Source organism: Neomonachus schauinslandi, chromosome 3 (assembly GCF_002201575.2).
Source record: "Neomonachus schauinslandi chromosome 3, ASM220157v2, whole genome shotgun sequence".
Classification (NCBI taxonomy): Eukaryota; Metazoa; Chordata; class Mammalia; order Carnivora; family Phocidae; genus Neomonachus; species Neomonachus schauinslandi.
In genome coordinates this window covers 180,608,111-180,619,117 of record NC_058405.1, presented here as the reverse complement: position 1 = coordinate 180,619,117, position 11,007 = coordinate 180,608,111, and positions in this window count along the sequence as shown.

The window sequence follows — 11,007 nt, the reverse complement described above, 5'->3', positions numbered from 1 at the left end:
CATGAAAATAACCTAAAATAATGTTTTTAGACAGAGGAGAATTCATTCAACCTCCAGGTGTGATCAGCTAAGCACAAATTATTTGCTTGGAAATATCTTATCTTAGGGAATGATAAAGAGTAGATTGGAGCTATTCAGGGAGATGATATGTAGCTCAGGTAGCTGCCATACCTGGCATGTTGGTATTTCTCAAAACCCTTCTGTATCTCTATGTTCTGGATCTTGGTTAGAAATAACAGAAACTTTCTTATGCTTTTCAGGAACAGTTCACTATGATCATGTTGCATCATACTTATTATTGCTCCATATGCCCTGCAATAATCTAATTATAAGACATTACAGGGGTGCCTGGGTGGCTCAGTCCATTAAGCATCTGACTTCGGCTCAGGTCAAGATCTCAGGGTCCTGGGATCGAGTCCCACGTCAGGCTCCCTGCTCAGCAAGGAGTTTGCTTCTCCCTCTCTCTCTGTCCCTCTTCCCGCCCCAGCTCATGCTCTCTCTCTCTCAAATAAATAAATAAAATCTTTTTAATGAAAAGACATCACAATAAAATGGAGTCTAACAGTATGCAGGCTCATTTCAGGAAGAATAGACACGGTGTAATTCCATCCTTCTGGAAATTTTGCTGCTTGCATTCTCCAGGCACAGAGAATTCCTAGCCCTATCACAGGATTCCTTGGGTAGTTTTGCATCATTGTCAACAGTTGTCCAAGGCTCTTTTCCCAATTCTACTTTACTTTCCAGAATCATAGATCTGAGCTCATGGCTTATGAATTGTGATTTATACACCAAGATTTATGACTATGAATGCAATGATTTTTACTTGATTTTAATACATTTGTGCAACATCAAATTAAAGTTATTCTCTCTTAAATTTCTCATTGAGAAAATAGCTTATATTTTTTTGTGAATCCAGGACTTTAAAAGTGCTAATAGTTTGCTTAAGTGTATTTTACAGACTGAGCTACACTGACTTCAAACTTTGTCTCTAGTTTTGCAATAAACTGACCTTAATAAAAGATGTCAGCAAGTAATGTGGAATATTGCCAAAATCGTTGGGCTTGACGTTGGCTTGGAAAGGAATCCAGGAGATGAGATGTCTTTTGAAAGACAAATCCTGGGGTTCCTGGGTGGCTCAGTCGTTAAGCATCTGCCTTCAGCTCAGGTCATGATCCCAAGGTCCTGGGATCGAGCCCCTCATCGAGTCCCGCATCAGGCTCCCTGCTCAGCAGGAAGCCTGCTTCTCCCTCTCCCACTTCCCCTGCTTGTGATCCCTCTCTCGCTGTGTCTCTCTCTGTCAAATAAATAAAATCTTAAAAAAAAAAAGAAAATTAAAAAAAAAGAAAGACAAATCCTTCTAGCACATGTCCTGTTATATATTTTTTTTTTTCTTACGCTTCTGCAGATTTCTATCTTCCCTGCCTTTTATCACCAAATGCTCTCTCAATGTACAACTGTGTAGCAGGGCAAGAACATGGACTTGGCATCACAATGTCTCAGATTTGATCCGAGACTCTGTTTGAACTATTTCTGTGACTTTGGATAAGTTATTTTACCTCTTCAAATCTAATTGGCTAATCTGGGAGGTAGAGAGTTGATTTCTAAATTTTAGGGCTGTTGTCATGTCAAACGAAACGTTTGTGTAGCACCAAGGGAGAAACATTGAATCCGTAGTAATACTGGCCCTACTATACCACTGAAGAATCTATAGCACTAAGATGTATGATCTTGAGTAGATCCTTTTACCATTTTTGGCCTCAAATTTTTTATTCATTGATTCATTAGACAGTATTTTATTGAACAACTCAACATGCAACAATAGTTATAGGAAAGAATATTAGCAGTCATTAACATATATTTTCCTCTTCCTATTACTCACAGAAAAGATTCTATTTTTATTCATTTTATAAATAGTTACATAATACTTATTAAATGCTAAGCACTGTTGTAAGCACTTTACAGGTATTAACTCATCTGAATCTCACATAACTTTATGAGTGAGGTGGTGCTTTTATTTTACACATGAGGAACTGACACAGAGGAAGTTAATAATGTGTCCCAGGCTGCACTGTTAGTAGGTAGTGTGGGCAGGATATGAGCCATAATCGACTGGCCCTGAGTCGTTGCTGTGAACCATGTAACTGTGTTGCTTCTCCAGGAAGAAAAATCTCTTAAAATAAGTAATTGAATATAATTAATATTAATTGTAATAAGTGATATGAAGGAGAGGCACAGGGTGCTATACAATGAGAAGAGCAAAATCTGTCAACAAATGACTTTTTGAAGACCCATTATTCTCTATATTCCATGGAGTCCATGATTCCTTGAGTCTCCTTATGAAACACTTCTCACCATTGACAATCCATCATGCACTGGAGCTGAACACCTGCTGTTCTGACAACTGACCCGTGAGGTCTTCTGCAAAGAAGAAACAAAAAAGCCTCAAGAAGTTACTTGTAAGTATTATAGTGCGAATGCTACTTTAATTCAGAAAAAACATAGCCCAGTCCATTGCCATTCTTTTAACTCAAAATCGCATTTAATAAAACTTTTTTTGGTAACTGAATGGCATGATACCTTTAAGCATAGTTATCAAAAATGGTAATCAGGCACCTGTGCCCATTGCTGACAGTCAGTGGCAAGTCCTTACGCTAGCCTGATGGAGTTCATGCCAATAGAAAAAGACCATTCTAGATTAAATCTCAAGAAGAGTAGCCATGGTTGTCTTTTTCATTATCTTTTGTGTTTAAGCACTTTTTAAAAATTGATATGTTGTAAGTGGTTTTTAGCATAAAAGAAAATTGATCTTTGCTAGAAAGTAAACTCCCTCATAACAAAAACTTGTCCATCTGATCTACTGTTCTACATGCTATGCCTGAAACAGTACCATGTGCCTTGATACGTTCTCGATAAATATCAGTGGAATGTTGAATTTTGAAGAAATGTCTTTTTGGTTACATCAACACCAGTCAACCAAAGAAATCTGAATGGAAGGCAGTAGGATGTGGTTAAACATTAGACACTGTATTTGGATTCTAGACCAAGTTTTGCCACCTCCTTGGTTTGTGATCTGAGGTGAAGGATTTCATCTCCTTGTTTCTCTCCTTCCCTGGCTATGAAATATCCACTTTTACCTCTAAAAATACAGAGGAAAACATCCTTTTGATGTCTTGTTCTCAATTTTAGCTTGCCAGAGGCTTATAACTTCTTTTTTCTTTTTTTAAAAGATTGTATTTATTTATTTGAGAGACAGAGAGAGCAAGCAGGGGTGAGGGGAGGCGCAGAGGGAGAGGGAGAGGAAGAAGCAGACTCCCTGCTGAGCATGGAACCCAAGGACACGGGGTTTGATCCCAGGACCCTGAGATCTTGACCTGAGCTGAAGTCAGACACTTAACCAACTGAATCACTCAGGTGCCCCATTATAACTTTATTTTTGACTGCAATTAATATCTTTGTCTTGTAGTACCAGGAAGAAAAACATAATAATGTACAAACAGAACCAAATATGCCAAAAGAGTGCATATATATATATATATATGTATATATATATAGACACTCTCTAAAATACATATATATAGATATAGACACTCTCTAAAAATAGTCCTAGTAAATTTGCCATGGTCAGCAAGGAACCTCAACTTTACTCTGCCCCTGATTAGGACACTGACTCACTGTATGACTATATGACTAAATACACCCCAGATATTTGTCTCAGGCCAACCCTGGTTGACTCATAATCTATGGTTTAAAATGAAGATCTGAGCTACCTTTGATCTTCTTGCAAGAATTTCAAAGAGGATAATACCAGCAGAGCCAACTTGACAGTTACAGAGGATGTACCCAACTCCCATTATTCTGATTCACTGGAGAAGAGGTTACCACCATAGCAACAGGGGTGAAATGTCACTTGCAAATTTGCACTTGGGGCTGTAAAAGCCAATAGAGGCTACGTTCAATTGTGTAGCTTTGAGGAAATAAACATCTAAAAGCATGAAAGAGGCTTTTAAAAAATTATGTACATCCTCATAACCTTAGACACAGAAAAACATGTCAAAGAGGAACGACTTCTTTCCCCATTTTATAAGCATTTTCCACTTACAATTTTTTAGACCGTTGCAGATTATAATCTTTAGAAACAGAAGGCAAGCAGAGATTGGTGTGAAGGGTGTTTATCGGGCATCAACACCTAAGAAATGGAGGGACCAGCAGGAGGGTTGGGCTGAAAAAGAGAAATCAGCCTTTGAGGCAAGCCCAGCAAAGCCTTGGCCAAGCACGAGGAGAGCCCTGGAGTACAGGTCAGTCCCTGGATATGGGCTCCCCCTGGAAAGGTATTATGTCACGCAGGGGATCCCTGTCACTATGGAGGACCCTAGAGCTGTTGACAGCTAGAGGCTGCTTGTGGTCAGCACCACCAGCAACAGCCAACGGTCCTTCTCTGGAGAGAATATAGGAGACGGATCTCCTGGTCTACCATGCATATCAAACAGTGAATGACCCTTAAGAAGAAAAAGGCAAAATATGGCCCAATTTCTATGGGATAAACATAATCACTTGAGAATAAAAATCCTATTAAGTGATTTAGTATGAATCTCTACGTGGGAAGCTGGCATGAAGCTTCTTTTCTGGAACCTACAAATCTCTTGAGGGTGAGGACTAGGTCTCTAAACTCTATTTTATTTCAAAATATATTAAGGGATCATTAAACACCTATCTAGTAATAGGCTGCTTCTTCTAATCTGCCATTTTCCGGAATAAGGAGATGACTATATGCCTCAAGTGGTTAGGAGTTACTGTAGATGAAAAGCTTATCTTTATTGTGTATATATAAATTCTACACACATTAATATCACTTAAATAAATGTACATCTATGTATGTGAATTAACATGCACATATATCTGGCTCACAAATGATAAACTGTATTTTACTAATGATATATATTTATATATATCATATATATACAGCAATATATCTTTGAAAATCTTTTTCATAGCTTAAATCAAGTACTATAATCACAATACACAGATTCAGTACCTGCACTCTGCTACTTAATTTTTACATGTAATAAACTTTGATTTTCTTAGAAACATGTTAATACACAGGACCTTTCAGGTCTCAGACATATAAATGGTATCACGAACTATACAGAAGTTTTCCTGAGGGTTGTGAATACCTGAGTCTGATCCAATGTCTCTCTAAATTATTGGCACTTTTCCTAGAATTCTTCCATGGTGCAGGACAAAGCAGGAATAATAAAGACTAGGACTGATCAAGTGTTTTCATTGATTAAATTTCCTCTAGAGAAGCCAGGCTGCTCCAACACCTTTTTCTCATGAATTTCCTCCACTGCACTGTGCCACCTAATGCCTTGATTCAGGCCTTCATTAAATCTCGCAAACCTTCTTACTGTGTCTTTCTATTTGCAGTCTTAACTGTGCTCCTGCCAGGGATTCAAACTATTTAAAGCAAAAACTCACAAAACTTTAATGACAAATGAACGGATGCACCTCCTTCAGTGACTGATAAATAGAGCAACTGGAAAGAAAAAGAGTATAGGGTATAGGATATTTGAACACAATTGCCAAGCTTCATCTGATAGACATGTATGAAATGTTTTATCCAACATTTGGGGGATATACATTCTTTTCAAGCACACACAGATTGTTAATGAATATTTACCATATACTGGGCTATAAAACACATCTCAACAAATTCCGAAGGACAGCTATCATACAGAACATAGGCTCTGACTGTCCCAAACGTGTATCAGGTATCCCTCCCCGAAAAATCTAGAGCATCCTATGCCTCCCATTTTGCAATTAGGATTAGTCTTGGCTTTTATTATTTATTTCTGCATTTCTTTCTCTACCGTTGTTCCACGCATCCCCTACTTCACTTCATTGTTGGAGCTTGTGTTGTTCTCCTGTTGATGTTCCCATTCATTCCTGATGCAGTGCCTGGGACTTAGTTAAGGCAATAAATAATGTGTATTTGTCTAATTTAATTTAAGCTTTGTGGGATAGACAACTACAGCCAGATCTATGTCTGTAAAGCCCTGTGTAGTCAGTTGTTCTCAACATTGCTATGAGAGAGGAGACATTTGGGACAAGAAGACCGATGATATTACAGTATGAGCTTTGAGATTTCAGGCTGCACCGTTGCCTCAATAGATCTCATCAGGCCACAATAAATGTAATAGGTCTTACCTTCTTACAGAAATATTTATTTCTATAATTGTAGTGCTTTGGAAGACATTATAATCACCAATTGAGCTGAATTAATAGCATGAGACATTTAAGGAAAATATATGTATTTCATATTTGTATATAGTAACTGGTGTCTAAAATCCAATTCAGAACAAAACATTAGATTACAAATCTCTAAATAGGATTGCTAAACAAAATATGTCTAGCATACAGAAAAGCATAGAAGGGGGGTGCCTGAGTGCCAGTCAGTTAAACATCTGGCTCTTGGTTTCAACTCAGGTCATGATCTCATGGGTCATGGGATGGAGGCCCGCATCGGTCTCCAAGCTCAGGGCGGAGTCTGCTTCTCCCTCTCCCTCTGCTCCTCCCTGGCTCATGCTCTCTTCCTCTCTCTCTCTCTAATAAATAAATGAAATCTTAAAAAAAAAAAGCATAGAGGATAATAATGAACCAAATCTTTTGTCAAATCTTAGCATTTTTAATATTAGTGTCACATATTCTTAATCCAGCAGATATCACAGATGTAGTAAAAGACCATGATTTATCCTCACTCATCAAATAATAACTTTCAGTAGAAACTCTGACTCTATTCTAACTACAGGACTCAGTGCCTAGTGTAATATACTCTGGAAGCATAAAACATTATGAAAAGTGACAATAGGTAAAAAAAAAAATGTCCATAGACTAAGGAGATACCTATTTTTAAGAATCACCAGTTATCTATTTCAACACCTTACCATTTATATTTTGGGGAAATCTGTCTATAATTTGAGTTAGAATTACAAGAATGTAAAGATCAAGAGAATGCTTGTAGACTTGGCTGCAAATGCACCACTCAATTTCACATAATTGGAGATGACAGATACTGAAGCTCAATGAATAATATGCTCTCTGTATGTGTCAAATCAGGTATGAAAAAGAGGTAGTTATGCCAGTGGGCAAAAAATATACATAATTTACTAAGAGTGGAATAGGCTTGCACTAATCTTATTTTTCAACATCTGAGTCGTTTGCTTTCAGCATCTCTTGTCATACATCCTAATAAGCTCTCCACTCTCTGAAACCCTAGCAGACGATCACAACAATACCTGGGAATAAAGAAAATTAAAAAAATTCAATGTAGCACAGCAGTGCTAAAGCTTTTCAGTTAAGAAGTCTTTGAAAATTGGGAAAATAGCTAAGGTTCCAAATGGAATTAGTGCAGAATAGACAAAAGATTTTCTACGTACCAGAAGCATATTATATGTAAATATGTACAAAACTTAGAAATAAATTATGGTTCATTCCTATAAATATTAAAGGCATTTCTATTTCTTTATATGGATTTTCTTTTCTTTTTCAGCTGTTTTGACAAACCAAAAAACAGATTTATAATGGAAAAAGTCTAAATTGCAGAGAGCAAAAGGAGCCTCCTACTGACCTCTGGAATTAGGCATACATATCTACTCCCTCACTATAGTGTTGAACACAGGTCAGTGAGCCTATGAGCTGCCCAGATGGGAAGAAAGGAGGATACAGTCTTCTTGCGGGTGTCTTACGCCCCCAACAATACAGTACCTCAACTCCACATGCCATTTCCTTTCTTAAACTCATTTATCCGGGAGCTCATTGGTTTTCCTTAAGATAATTTTTTAACAAATTAAAAAGTTGATTATCCAAATGAATACAATGAAGTAGAGATAAGTAACTTTCTAGTTCAGCCCTAGATAAAAATAAGTGAGCCATGTGTGTAACTTAAAATTTTCTAGTAGCTAATTTAAAAAAAAAAAGCTAAAAAGAAATCAGTTTAATAATATATGTTACTTAACCCAATATATCCACTATATACACATATATACCCAACTATGTCCAAAACATTCATTAACATGAAAAATTTATTAATAGATTACACTCTTTTCATATGAACTTTTCAAATTCGGGTGTGTCTTTTACACTTACTGGACATCTTAATTTGGATGAGGCACATTTCAAGTGCTCAATAGCCACACGTTGCCTCGTAGTTTCTTTATTGGACAGCACAAAATGGATTATCAAGTTAAGGAAGTTCTACTAGTATTCAGAAGGTTAAAAAAAGTTGCTTCCCTTTATCTGATATGTTAAGAAAAAAAAAAGAAGAAGAAGATAGCAGGAGGGGAAGAATGAAGGGGGGGAAATCGGAGGGGGAGACGAACCAGGAGAGACGATGGACTCTGAAAAACAAACTGAGGATTGTAGAGGGGAGGGGGGTGGGAGGATGGGTTAGCCTGGTGATGGGTATTAAAGAGGGCACGTTCTGCATGGAGCACTGGGTGTTATGCACAAACAATAAATCATGGAACACTACATCAAAAACTAATGATGTAATGTATGGTGATTAACATAACAATAAAAAAATTTTTAAAAAGTTGCTTCCTCTTTTTTTTATCCTTTCTTTCCATTCCTTTCCAGATTCAGTTGGAAGACAAGAATATAGTTGCCAAAAGCAGTACTAAATCTTCTTGGAATTCAATGAATTTTGTATAAATTAATCCTCCCAATAAAGAAGAGGTGCTGTAAATGAGATGTATTATGTGACTAAATTGACCTTTACATTTGTGTCAATATTAAGGTGCAGAAGTTAAGAGATATAGTAAATGTGTCCCTCCAACATGAAGTAGTTGGACTGAAAAGTAAATTTCATCATCCTGTGTGTTCAATCTATAATACATATGAAACTGATTTTTTTTCTTTTTGCTGAGAAACTTGCCAGGGGAATATTATCATTCGAGTTATGTGTCTAGATCAGAATATAATGTTTAAGGGTATATTTCAAAGTATCACTACTACAATTCAAATATTCCTGTGAAGATTTGTTAATGGTAAATTTTAACACTAAAATTACACAGTATAGTAATACATGCACAGAGTGTGCATTCATGTCATCGAATTCATTAATTATCCTATCCCAGCAAGAATTCTGTTTGCCTTTGCTATTCACTTTTGAGACTCAACTAATTCATGTTTCTTAAATGTTTGAAACATCTGTAATGTCATCATAAATATACCATCTGGAATTTTTTTTGCTTTCTTCTTGTATGGTTGTTTCCTGAAAATATTGACTGGTTTTACTAAGTAATTCCAAGAAAGTAGGTAATTCTTGAAAATCTTTCTCTCATAGGTTTAGAATGATGTTACAAGTCTTGGGAAAGTATTATTGTGTAAAGTCAGGAATCAATATGAAAAATATGAAAAATGAGACAAACATTATTTTCTTTCATTAATACTAATTTTATGGTTACCAAATTAAATATTTAGAAGAACAGACCAAAATCTAAGTCTAATTTCATAGTGATAATACTATTAAGTATACTATGCTAGATCCTGCTTTGAGTTCAAGAGGTTATGAGCCTTAACTCAACCATTTCATTTACTTATATATTTTTTTTCATTTTTGTCAAATGAGACAATATAATTAGATTAACTTTTAAGTTTCCTCATTATAAAATCTGAAATTTAACTTTTATCTTATTTTTTGAAATATGTGGTTCCATAATGACTCCTCAAGTGACTTCCAGAGTTATAGAATTTATATATTAGCTGGAATGTAATTAGCAGATTAGCATCTGGAATGTTTTTCTGAAGCACCCATTGTGCAAGTACTAGAAAACACAGACTTATTTTTCTCAAATGTATTCTTAAAGATTTACTGCCCCCCCCCAAAAATTAATGTTGAAATTGTAACCCCTAATGTGTATTTGGAGATTGGGTCTTTCAAGAGGTAATTAAGGTTAAATGAAGTTATATGAGTGGGGCTCTAATCCCACAAATTAGGTTTTATTTCTGTTGGGTAAATACTTAAAAGTGGAATTGCTGAGTCACATGCTGAGTCACAATGTGTCCCATTGTGTATTCCCATCAGCACAAAGGAGATTTCCAGTTGCTCCACATCTTTACTAGCACTTGGTAGTCAGACTTAACATGAGACATTCTAGTGGGTGTGCAGTGATATGTCATTATGGATTTTCTGAGGGCTAGTGATGCTGAGCATCTTTCCATAGAGTTAATGACAAACAACACTTTATTTTGCAAGTGTATGTTCACATCATTCGACCTTTTTTTTGTGTGCTGTTTCTCTTACCACGGTTTAAGAATTCCACATATTTTTCTAGGAAAAAAGTACTTTGCCAAGGGTTTTGCAAAAATATTGTGCCTGTCTGTGACTTGCCTTATTGTTTTCTTAACTATATCTTTTGAAGAGCAAAACTTGGAATGTTGATGAGGTCTAATTTTATCATGTTTTTCACTATGTTTGGGCTTGTTACATCCAATTGAGGAAGTTTTTCCTAATTGAAAGTCACAAAGATTTTTATCCTATGTTCTTTTAGAAGGTTAGTAACTTTAGCTCATTCTGAGTTCATTTTGTGTATGATGTGAGGCATGTCAGATGTCTATTAGGTACATGAAAATGTGCTCAACATCACTAACCAGGGAAATGAAAATCAAAATCACAATGATATATTATCTCACACCTCACATCCTGATAATAGGATGGCTATTGCCAAAAAGACAAGAGATAAAAGTGTGCTGAAGATGGGGTAAAGGGAACTCGTGGGCACTGTTGGTGGGAATGTAAATTTGTGCAGCCAGCATGGAAACAGAATGGAGATTTCTCAAAAAAAGTGGAAGTATAACTACAATATGATCAAGCAATTCCACTTTTGGGTATATATTTGAAGGAAATGAAATCATTATCTCCAAGAGATATCTGCACTCTCATGTTCATTGCAGCGTTATTTATAATAGCCAAGATATGGAAACAACTTAACTGTCCATCAAGAGATGAAT